The following is a 12,143-nucleotide window of genomic DNA, read 5'->3' as shown; positions in this document are numbered from 1 at the left end:
GTGTTTTTTGAGATTTTTGTTGTTGTTTTTGAGGTAGACAAAGCAGGTTTTACTGTGCTTTTCACTTTGCCTTCTTATGTTGGGGGTAAAATATACATAAAATTTACCATTTTAAGCATACATATCTGTGGCATTATATACATTAATGTGCAACCATCACCACCATCCATCTCCAGAACTTTTCATCTTCCCCAACTGAAACTCTGTATCCATTCCCTCTCCCCACAACCCCTGGTAACTACCATTCTACTTTCTTTCTCTATGAATGTGACTAGGAACCTCATATAAGTGGAATCTAAGAACCTCATATAAGAGAAATCATATACTTGTCCTTCTATGACTGAGTTCACTTGGAATGTCTTTAAGACTCATCCATATTGTAGCATGTGTCAAAATTTCCTTCCTTTTTCAGGCTGAATAACATTCTATTTAATGTATTTACCACATTTTGTTTATCCATTCTTCCATCAGTGGACACCTGTGTTGTTTCCACCTTTTGGCTGTTGTGAATAATGCTGCTATGAACACGAGTGTACAACTATCTGTCCCTGCTTCAAGAGTCCCTGCTTTAACTTCTTTTGGGTATATAGCCAGAAGTGGAATTGCTGGATCATGTGGTAGTTCTATGTTTAATTTTTTGAGGAACTGCCATACCATTTTACATTCCCACCAGCAATGCACAAGGGTTCCAGTTTTTCTGCATCCTCTCCGATACTTATTATTTTTCTGGCTTTTTTTTTTTTTAATCTAATAGCCATCCTAACAGGTGTGAAGTCAAAGCTTGTGTTTTAACTGCTACCATATTCTTCAAAGCCAATCAAAGGGAGAGATGATTTGCCTCTCCCATAATTTCCCTGTTCTTAGAGCATCTATTATCTTTCTTTGATATAACCAAAATAGAAAATGAGAAAATGTTTTTTTATAAACCCTGATATCCCTGAAAGCTAAAAGTTCTATTCAGTTCATTCTAGTTCACAAAAATCTGTTAGGTAATTCTGGCTCTGCCTTCATAATACATTCAGAATCTAATCACCCCTTACTGCCATCACTGCTACCTACTCCAGTCCAAGCTAAACTTTTCTCTCCCTCCAGGATCATTTTAAATAGCTTCCTAACTGGTCTTGTTGCTTCTATCCTTGTCACTCTTCAGTCTGTTCTCAACTCAGTAGCCAACGCGATCCTTATAAAATGTAAGTCAGACGTCACTGCTCAAAAACTCTACAATGGCTAAACACCAAAAGTCCCTGTAGTGATGTACAGGCACCCTTTCTCACTGTACTGTCACCACACTGGGCTTTTCACTGTTTGTCACGCTCCAGACACACTCTTGCCTGAGGCTCTGCATCACTGACTGCTCCTTCTGCCTGGAATGCCTATTCTCCAGATAGCTGCATGTCTTATTCCCTCACCTCCTTCATGTCTTTACTCAATTATCATCTTCCTAGTAAAGTCTGTCCTGTCCCCATATTAAAAATTGCCACACTCCTACCTTTACCCCTCCATCTTGCACTTCCTCTTTTTCCTTCATAGCACTTTTTACCTTCTAACATACCGTATAATTTACTTATTCATTTAGTCTTTTTTCCCCACTGGAAGATAGACTCCATGAGAGAAATTTTTATATTCATTGAGAGGGCCCCAAAATAGTGCCTCACATACTATAGGCACTCAGTAAATTTTTGTTGAATAAATTAATTTTTTTGAGTTGTTGAATAAATTTAAGTTGGTCAGCCCCTTCTCAACATTAGGATACCAAGACAGTTGAGGTCCCTGCCCTCATCAAGCTTCACATCTAGTTGGGGAGTGGGGCCAGGGAATGGAATTCAAGAAAACAGGATATGGTAAATTTCCACTCTGCTCTTTTGTTTTTGTGGAGTGGCAGATATTATGGAGAGTTTTTCCTGGAAAGACATTTCTAATTTCATGTGCATATAACGTCTCCTTTCCCACCCCACCTGCCCCCTTCTTCCATGATCTGGCACACAAATGCCTTTTCCTAAAAACCCTGATCCCTTTCCTAGAGGTTACAAATTGTCAGTCCATAGGCTACATTTAGCCCACAAGTAGGTTTTGCTTCACTTGCCTGATGTTGTGTTGGTTATTTGGTTTTATGTTTTTAATTTTTGTTTTATATAGGGCTTCTTAAAATAATTTAGAATTCAGATATTTCAGATGAAGATCTGAATTTCTAACTTCTTTTGAAAAAGTGGAAGTTCTGATAACATTAAGCCTGCATTCTCACATGGTAACTGACTGATGGAGTTGAGTGACTGTGACCCCTATCATACCAGGCATAAGCTCCTTTGATTTGATAATGTATCTTTTTTCCTTTTTGAATTTTATTTTTTTATACAGCAGGTTCTTATTAGTTATCCATCTTATACATTATTAGTGTATATATGTCAATCCCAATCTCCCAATTCATCACACCACCACCACCACCCGCCACTTTCCCGCCTTGGTGTCCATACGTTTGTTCTCTACATCTGTGTCTCAGTTTCTTCCCTGCAAACCAGTTCATCTGTACCATTTTTCTAGATTCCTATATGCGTTAATATACGATATTTGTTTTTCTCTTTCTGACTTACTTCACTCTGTATGACAGTCTCTAGATTCATCCACATCTCTACAAATGACCCAATTTCATTCCCTTTTATGGCTGAGTCATATTCCATTGTATAAATGTTCTTTATCCACATCTTCTTTATCCATTCATCTGTCAATGGGCATTTAGATTGCTTCCCTGACCTGGCTATTGTAAATAGTGAACATTGGGGTGCAGGTGTCTTTTTGATTTACGGTTTTCTCAGATATAGGCCCAGTAGTGGGATTGCTGGGCTGTATAGTGGTTCTATTTTTATTTTCTTAAGGAACCTCCATACTGTTCTCCATAGTGGCTGTGTCAATTTACATTCCCCCCAACAGTGCAAGAGGGTTCCCTTTTCTCCACACCCTGTCCAGCATTTGTCATTTGTAGATTGTCCGATGATGCCCATGCTAACTGGTGTGAGGTGATACCTCATTGTAGTTTTGATTTGCATTCCTCTAATAATTAGTGATGTTGAGCAGCTTTTCATGTGCCTCTTGGCCATCTGTATGTCTTTTTTGGAGAAATGTCTGTTTACGTCTTCTGTCCATTTTTGGATTGGGTTTTGTTTTTTTGGTATTGAGCTGCATGAGCTGTTTATATATTTTGGAGATTAATCCTGTGTCCGTTGATTCATTTGCAAATATTTCCTCCCATTCTGAGGGTTGTCTTTCGGTCTTGTTTGTAGTTTTCTTTGCTGTACAAAAGCTTTTAAGTTTCATGAGGTCCCATTCGTTTATTTTTGTTTTTATTTCCATTACACTAGGAGGTGGATCAAAAAAGATCTTGCTGTGATTTATGTCAAAGAGTGTTCTTGCTCTGTTTTCCTCTAAGAGTTTTATAGTGTCTGGTCTTACATTTAGGTCTCTAATCCATTTTGAGTTTATTTTTGTGTATGGTGTTAGGGAGTGTTCTAATTTCATTCTTTTACATGTAGCTGTCCAGTTTTCCCAGCACCACTTATTGAAGAGACTGTCCTTTCTCCATTGTGTATCCTTGCCTCCTTTGTCATAGATTAGTTGACCACAGGTACGTGGGTTTATCTCTGGGCTTTCTATCCTGTTCCGTTGATCTATATCTCTGTTTTTGTGCCAGTACCATATCATCTGATTACTGTGGCTTTGTAGTATTGTCTGAAGTCAGGGAGACTGATTCCTCCAGCTCTGTTTTTTTCCCTCAAGACTACTTTGGCTATTCGGTGTCTTTTGTGTCTCCATACAAATTTTAAGATTTTTTGTTCTAGTTCTATAAAAAATGCTATTGGTAATTTGATAGGGATTGCATTGAATCTGTAGATTGCTTTGGGTAGTATAGTCATTTTCACAATATTGATTCTTCCAAACCAAGAACATGGTATATCTCTTCATCTGTTTCTATCATCTTTAATTTCTTTCATCAGTGTCTTATACTTTTCTGCATAAAGGCCTTTTGTCTCCCTAGGTAGGTTTATTCCTAGGTATTTTATTCTTTTTGTTGCAGTGGTAAATGGGAGTGTTTTCTTAATTTCCCTTTCAGATTTTTCATCACTACTGCATAGGAATGCAAGAGATTTCTGTGTATTAATTTGTATCCTGCTACTTTACCAAATTCATTGATTAGCTCTAGTAGTTTTCTGCTGGCATCTTTAGGATTCTCCATGTATAGTATCATGTCATCTGCAAACAGTGACGGTTTTACGTCTTCTTTTCCAATTTTTATTCATTTCTTTTTCTACTCTGATTGCCATGGCTAGGACTTCCAAAACTATGTTGAATAATAGTGGTGAGAGTGGACATCCTTGTCTTGTTCCTGATCTTAGAGGAAATGCTTTCAGGTTTTCACCATTGAGAATGATGTTTGCTGTGGGTTTATTGTATATGACCTTTATTATGTTGTGGTAGGTTCCCTCTGTGCCCAGTTTCTGGAGAGTTTTTATCATAAATGGGTGTTGAATTTTGTCAAAAGCTTTGTCTGCATCTATTGAGATGATCATATGGTTTTTATTCTTCAGTTTGTTAATATGGTGTATCACATTGACTGATTTGCGTATATTGAAGAATCCTTGCATCCCTAGGATAAATCCCACTTGATCATGGTGTATGGTCCTTTTAATGTGCTGTTGCATTCTGTTTGCTAGTATTTTGTTGAGGATTTCTGCATCTATATTCATCAGTGATATTGGCCTGTAATTTTCTTTTTTTGTAGTATCTTTGTCTGGTTTCGGTATCAGGGTGATGGTGGCCTCATAGAATGAGTTTGGGAGTGTTCCTTCCTCTGCCATTGTTTGGAAGAGTTTGAGAAGGATAGGTGTTAGCTATTCTCTAAATGTTTGATAGAATTCACCTGTGAAGCCATGTGTTCCTGGACTTTTGTTTGTTGGAAGATTTTTAATCACAGTTTCAATTTCATTACTTGTGATTGGTCTGTTCATATTTCGTATTTCTTTCTGGTTCAGTCTTAGAAGGTTATACCTTTCTAAGAATTTGTCCATTTCTTCCAGGTCGTCCATTTTACTGGCATAGAGTTGCTTGTAATAGTCTCTTAGGGTGATTTGTATTTCTGCGGTGTCTGTTGTAACTTCTCCTTTTTCATTTCTAATTATACATATATATATTTTGTTTGTTTGTTTTGTATTTTGCGGTACGCGGGCTTCTCACTGTTGTGGCCTCTCCCGTTGCAGAGCACAGGCTCCGGATGCGCAGGCTCAGCAGCCATGGCTCACGGGCCCAGCCGCTCCACGGCATGTGGGATCTTCCCAGACCAGGGCACGAACCTGTGTCCCCTGCATCAGCAGGCGGACTCTCAACCACTGCGCCACCAGGGAAGCACTCTAATTATATTGATTTGAGTCCTCTCCCTCTTTTTCTTGATGAGTCTGGCTAATGGTTTATCAATTTTGTTTATCTTCTCAAAGAACCAGCTTTTAGTTTTATGGATCTTTGCTATTGTTTTCTTTGTTTCATTTATTTCTGCTCTGATCTTTATGATTGCTTTCCTTCTACTAACTTTGGGTTTTGTTTTTTCTTTTTTCTCTAGTTCTTTTATGTGTAAGATTAGATTGTTTATTTGAGATGTTTGTTGTTTCTTGAGGTAGGATTGTATTGCTATAAACTTCCATCTTAGAACTGCTTTTGCTGCGTCCCATAGGTTTTGGATCGTCGTGTTTTCATTGTCATTTGTCTCTAGGTATTTTCTGATTTCCTCTTTGATTTCTTCAGTGATCTCTTGGTTATTTAGTAACGTATTGTTTAGCCTCCATGTGTTTGTGTTTTTTACGTTTTTTCCCCTGTAATTGATGTCTAATCTCATAGCGTTGTGGTCAGAAAAGATGCTTGATATGATTTCAATTTTCTTAAGTTTACTGAGGCTTGATTTGTGAAGCAAGATGTGATCTATCCTGGAGAATGTCCCATGAGCACTTGAGAAGAAAGTGTAATCTGCTGTTTTTGGATGGAATGTCGTATAAATGTCAATTAAATCTATCTGGTCTATTGTGTCATTTAAAGCTTCTGTTTCCTTATTTATGTTCTGTTTGGATGATCTGTCCATTGGTGTTAGTGAGGTGTCAAAGTACCCCACTATTATTGTGTTGCTGTCGATGTCCTCTTTTATAGCTGTTAGCAGTTGCCTTATGTATTGAGGTGCTCCTATGTTGGGTGCATATATATTTATAATTGTTATATCTTGTTTTTGGATTGATCCTTTGATCATTATGTAGTGTCCTTTTTCTTGTCTCTTGTAACATTCTTTATTTTAAAGTTTATTTTATCTGACATGAGTATCGCTACTCCAGCTTTCTTTTGATTTCCATTTGCATGGAATATCTTTTTCCATCCCCTCACTTTCAGTCTGTATGTGTCCCTAGGTCTGAAGTGGGTCTCTTGTAGACAGCATATATATGGGTCTTGTTTTTGTATCCATTCAGCAAGCCTGTGTCTTTTGGTTGGAGCATTTAATCCATTCACGTTTAAGGTAATTATCAATATGTATGTTCCTGTTGCCATTTTCTTAATTGTTTTGGGTTTGTTTTTTTTTTTTTTTTTTTTTGCGGAACGCGGGCCTCTCACTGTTGTGGCCTCTCCCGTTGTGGAGCACAGGCTCCGGACGCGCAGGCTCAGCGGCCATGGCTCACGTGCCCAGCCGCTCCGCGGCATGCGGGATCCTCCCGGACCGGGGCACGAACCCGTGTCCCCTGCATCGGCAGGCGGACTCTCAAGCACTGCGCCACCAGGGAAGCCCCAGGTTTGTTTTTGTAGGTCCTTTTCTTCTCTTGTGTTTCCCACTTAGAGAAGTTCCTTTAGCGTTTGTTGTAGAGCTGGTTTGGTGGTGCTGAATTCTCTTAGCTTTTGCTTGTGTGAAAATCTGTTGACTTCACCATCAAATCTGAATGAGATCCTTGCTGGGTAGAGTAATCTTGGGTGTAATTTCTTCCCTTTCATCACTTTAAATATGTCATGCCACTCCCTTCTGGCTTGTAGAGTTTCTGCTGAGAAATCAGCTGTTAACCTTATGGGAGTTCCCTTGTATGTTATTTGTCGTTTTTCCCTTGCTTCTTTCAAGAATTTTTCTTTGTCTTTAATTTTTGCCAATTTGATTACTATGTGTCTCGGTGTGTTTCTCCTTGGGTTTATTCTGCCTGGGGCTCTCTGGGCTTCCTGGACTTGGGTGGCTATTTCCTTTCCCATGTTAGGGAAGTTTTCGACTATAATCTGTTCAAATATTTTCTCGGGTCCTTTCTCTGTCTTTTCTCCTTCTGGGACCCCTATAATGCAAATGTTGTTACGTTTAATGTTGTCCCAGAGGTCTCTTAGGCTGTCTTCATTTCTTTTCATTCTTTTTTCTTTATTCTGTTCCGCAACAGTGAATTCCACCATTCTTTCTTCCAGCTCACTTATCCGTTCTTCCGCCTCAGTTATTGTGCCATTGATTCCTTCTAGTGTAGTTTTCATATCAGTTACTGTATTGTTCATCTCTGTTTGTTTGTTCTTTAATTCTTCTAGGTCTTTGTTAAACATTTCTTGTATCTTCTCAATCTTTGCCTCCATTGTTTTTCCGAGGTCCTGGATCATCTTCACTATCATTATTCTGAATTCTTTTTCTGGAAGGTTGCCTATTTACACTTCATTTAGTTGTTTTTCTGGGGTTTTCTCTTGTTCCTTCATCTGGTACTTAGCCCTCTGCCTTTTTATCTTGTCTTTCTGTGAATGTGGTTTTTGTTCCACAGGCTGCAGGATTGTAGTTCTTCTTGCTTCTGTCTGCCCTCTGGTGGATGAGGCTATTCTAAGAGGCTTGTGCAGGTTTCCTTATGGGAGGGACTGGTAGTGGGTAGAGCTGGATGTTGCTCTGGTGGGCAGAGCTCAGCAAAACTTTAATCCACTTGACTGCTGATGGGTGGGGCTGGGTTCCCTCCCTGTTGGTTGTTTGGCCTGACATGACCCAACACTGGAGTCTAGCTGGGCTCTCTGGTGGGGCTAATGGCAGACTGTGGGAGGGCTCACGCCAAGGAGTAATTCCCAGAACTTCTGCTGCCAGTGTCCTTGTCCTCACAATGAGACACAGCCACCCCCGCCTCTGCAGGAGACCCTCCAACACTAGCAGGTAGGTCTGGTTCAGTCTCCTCTGGGGTCACTGCTCCTTCTCCTGGGTCCCAATGCGCACACTACTTTGTGTGTGCCCTCCAAGAGTGGAGTCTCTGTTTCCCCCAGTCCTGTTGAAGTCCTGCAATCAAATCCCACTAGCCTTCAGAGTCTGATTCTCTAGGAATTCCTCCTCCTGTTGCCGGACCCCCAGGCTGGGAAGCCTGACGTGGGGCTCAGAACCTTCACTCCAGTGGGTGGACTTCTCTGGTATTAAGTGTTCTCCAGTTTGTGAGTCACCCACCCAGCCGTTATGGGATTTGATTTTATTGTGATTGCATCCCTCCTACCATCTCATTGTGGCTTCTCCTTTGTCTTTGGATGTGGGGTATCTTTTCTGGTGAGTTCCAGGGGCTTCCTGTCTATGATTGTTCAGCAGTTAGTTGTGCTTCCCATGCTCTCACAAGAGGGAGTGAGAGCACGTCCTTCTACTCGACCATCTTGAACCAATCCCCTGATAATGTATCTTTTTCGTTCATCTTATCTGCCTTAGCCTCTGTAGGGACTTGACTTTATAGCCTCTTCGTTAACCAGGGTGCTTTGAGCAAAATTTAATCCACATTTTTTAGAGATAGATGTTAACTTTCATATAGCTCAGGGAACATTTAATAGCTTTTTTTCTTCAGTGAACTAGTAGTACTGTTGATGTTGGCCAAATGTAGCAACATTTTGAAGAGCAAGTCTTAATCCTTTTGTCTCCAGCTGCTGTCATATAACGACCTTATATAATACAAAAGTCTTGGTGACATATCACACATAAGAGTTTGGATACTTGTCACCTAATTGGAAGACATAAAACAGGATTGGAGTGCTGAGAAGATGGGGAGGGGAGCAGAGACAGGGTGGGAAAAATTATGATAAGTATAAAATTATCCAATAAAATATCCACCACAGTTAACAGTTAGTATACTTAAAGTATCTTAGGACTCAGAGTCTTGGAACAAAAAACCAATCCCAGAATTTCAGTGTTAAGATCCTGAAACCTGGAAAGTTAAATCTCAGACTATACTGTTCAAGGTTATAAAGGTGGCAAGTGTTTTTTCAACCAAAAATAGTCTTTTTTTTTTTTTTCAAAAGTAGTTTTTTATGAAACCTCACTCTGTTGCTGTGGTGGTGACTATTTGTTTTCTCTTCCTCTGGGTAGAAGCTACATGAGATTGGTTTGAAGTGGGGAGCTGGAGGGGAGACAGTGTCCAAGTCTGCCTCCTGCCCCCAGAACACTGGCATTTTTCCCATAGGAGAGTAGCATGGTTCAGCAACTTGTGTTTGCTGTGGCTTTGTTTACGTTCTTCTGAGTACTGGGGTGGGGGTAGGGGTAGGGGGTGTTTTTTCAAGGAAAAAAGATGAAACCTCAATCCCTGGAGTGATTTTGGGGGGTTGGAATGTTTTACTACATGGGTAAAGGATGGTAAGTTCTTACTCTGTAAGAGTGAATTTCTGGCTGCTGCTTTCATGCTCAGTGAGCAAAGGATTTTGTGACTTTAGTAGCTAATTTCACAGCAAGACATTAAATCATTTTAGCAGCAGTGGACTTGAGGTCAGCTTATGGAAAACAGACATCATTTCCACTAAGCCCTTAAAAGAACCAAGAAAAGAATCAAATATGCCCTGATCCAGGAATGCATGTCCTGACTTTGTGTGCTGTGGTATCCACAATACCACAGAGCTGACCAGTGTGTCCTCCTGACCAATTTTTTCCCTGAGGCACATGATGGGTTGTGCTAATTTCATTATATTCTAAAACAGTGTGTGGATCTGATTTAAGTCACCCTTCCATTGAGCTTGAGGAGAGAAGCCTTCTCTCAAGAGACAGATGAGCATGGTCTAAATAGTTAATACATCTACCTTCCCTTATACTTTCTTCTAAGGCCTTATTGCCTTTGTCTGCTTGGTAAGTGGTATGTGCCTATAATAAGTACCTTTACTTACTTGTTTATAAGACTATATGTTTTTTTCTAATTTAGCAGGCAGCAGAAGAGAAACCAGTGAAACTATGTCCTGTCGTTATACACCTAAGCAAATAATAGATGAGTGGTGGAATTACATTTTCACTGTGGCATCTGTATACTTCTTAAAAACGCCATAGTTCTCAGAAGCCTCGTCTGGGTCCTCTTTGTTCTTGACTTTTGGTGATGACCCCGTTTGGCATTTTTGTTAATGGCCACCAACTAGACGCCTTTTTCTTTTCTTTTATGAGCACCTGAAAAAAGGGAGAGACTAGTAGCACACAATGAATGTCTCAAGTAGGCACTCTATCCCAGTGGTTCTTAACCTCAAGGTGCATCACAATCACCTGGAAAAAAACCAAAACAGATTTAGTTGGTTTCAGGTGAGGCCTGTCTTTCAAGTTTCTCAAGTGATTCCAATGTATAGCCAAGGCTAAGAATCACTGAGAAGCCTATGGGTTTTCAGACTGTTTCCCCAGAGTTCCTGAAAGTGCCTTAGGGGCTGCCTTAAGAGGAAGCAAGTGAGTGCAGACAAATAGAAGGGATTCTAGGCCTGCACTCTCCTTGGCCATCCCTATCCCCTCTTCTGCCTGAGCACTTCCACTTTCATCTATTTCATAAATCAGCTTTCTATGTAGATTTCATTTGTTAAAATAAAAAGGGTGAGGGGTTCCACTACTTCGAAGGAAAAAGTTTTTTAACCATGGCTATAGACATAGGTCTTATGAAAGAATGGCGAAACAGATGTTTTAGATCCGGTTTTTAAGGATGGTGAGCATTGAGTCCTTCTGTAAGAATCTGTATGTCAGGCAGCCTCTGAGGAATGTAGAAAAATAAATATTTTTTTGTAACAGATTATAGTACCTAGCCCTTGCTCCAAGTGAGAAAAGCCCTGCTCTGTAAAGAAAGTTAACTTGCCCAAGTAAAAGTCTAAAGCAGGGCTGGCAAACTAGCCACCAGATGATGTAATTAATCGTGGTGTCTTGGTTTTGGCCTGCATGATTTTTTTTTTCCCTGTTTAGACTAGCACTGTTCTCCATTTTACCCTAGTCCCCAATACTCCATGTTATTTATACTTGACCAATTTTGCATATCCTTAAGGCCTGGCCCCTGAAACCATTTGTGTTTGTAGACCCTAGAAAGTAACTTATCAGCGATTTGCCTTTTGCAGGGATATTTCATTTGATCATTAAAAACATACTGTGTGTACGTGGCTGGTACAAAATGCTGTAACCTCTTGTCTGCTTCTCCAGAAAGATGCTTAAGCTATAAATATTTGGCAGCCGTTGAAAGAATTATCTTTTATTTCACCTCGTCAAAAAAAATAATAATAATGTGGCTTTTAATTAAGAGGATAGTTTTGTTTGGTATTAGAACTTCATACAAAGTTTATGGAACGTATTCATCTTAAGTACTTTATTAAATCTATTTCCAGAAAGCTAGATGGTATACCTGTCTTTTGGTAGGCTAGATTTCATTCCTTTTTTTAATCTAGGTCAGATCAAATCTAATTAAAATTGTTCTTTTGCTTTATCTTTTATTATTTAAACACTCATTGCCTTCTGTGGTCTCACTAATGGACTAATTTCCTGAGATTATAAATGGGCATGCTTTCATTTTCAGATTCCAGCCTCTCTGTCATCATTTTTCCAATTTTTTGACATATTTGTTTTATGCTGTATCACAGAATAGATTTCTCCTTCTCTGAAATCATTTGTCCCTTATATAATTAATGAAGAAGCTGTGCATCCAAGGATATTTATCCTAACGGCACCAATCAAATTTCATATTTTTAAAAAGCAGCCATGCCTTTAAAAAAAAGTTGGCAAGTTTGCTATCACCCATTTCCCAAAGCAAATTAGCAGGAAAAGTCAATTTAAAAAAATTCCTATAGCAGTTCTATATCATAAAATTGCTATTGCCAATTTTTTGGCTATTATACTCTTTCTTATTATAACTTACAACTTGGACCAGAAAAGTATAGAAAGAGCATAA

At 39.4% G+C, this 12,143-nt stretch overlaps 1 protein-coding gene across 8 annotated transcripts in view; it reads left to right on the top strand.

Moving 5' to 3' along the window:
• The window catches only part of RIC8B (RIC8 guanine nucleotide exchange factor B), a 116,979-nt gene that overhangs the window by 89,242 nt on the left and 15,594 nt on the right, over nt 1-12,143 (top strand). The gene's annotated exons all lie outside the window — the stretch shown is intronic.

Source organism: Globicephala melas, chromosome 10 (assembly GCF_963455315.2).
Source record: "Globicephala melas chromosome 10, mGloMel1.2, whole genome shotgun sequence".
Lineage (NCBI taxonomy): Eukaryota > Metazoa > Chordata > Mammalia > Artiodactyla > Delphinidae > Globicephala > Globicephala melas.
This window is presented reverse-complemented; position numbering and strand designations above follow the sequence as displayed.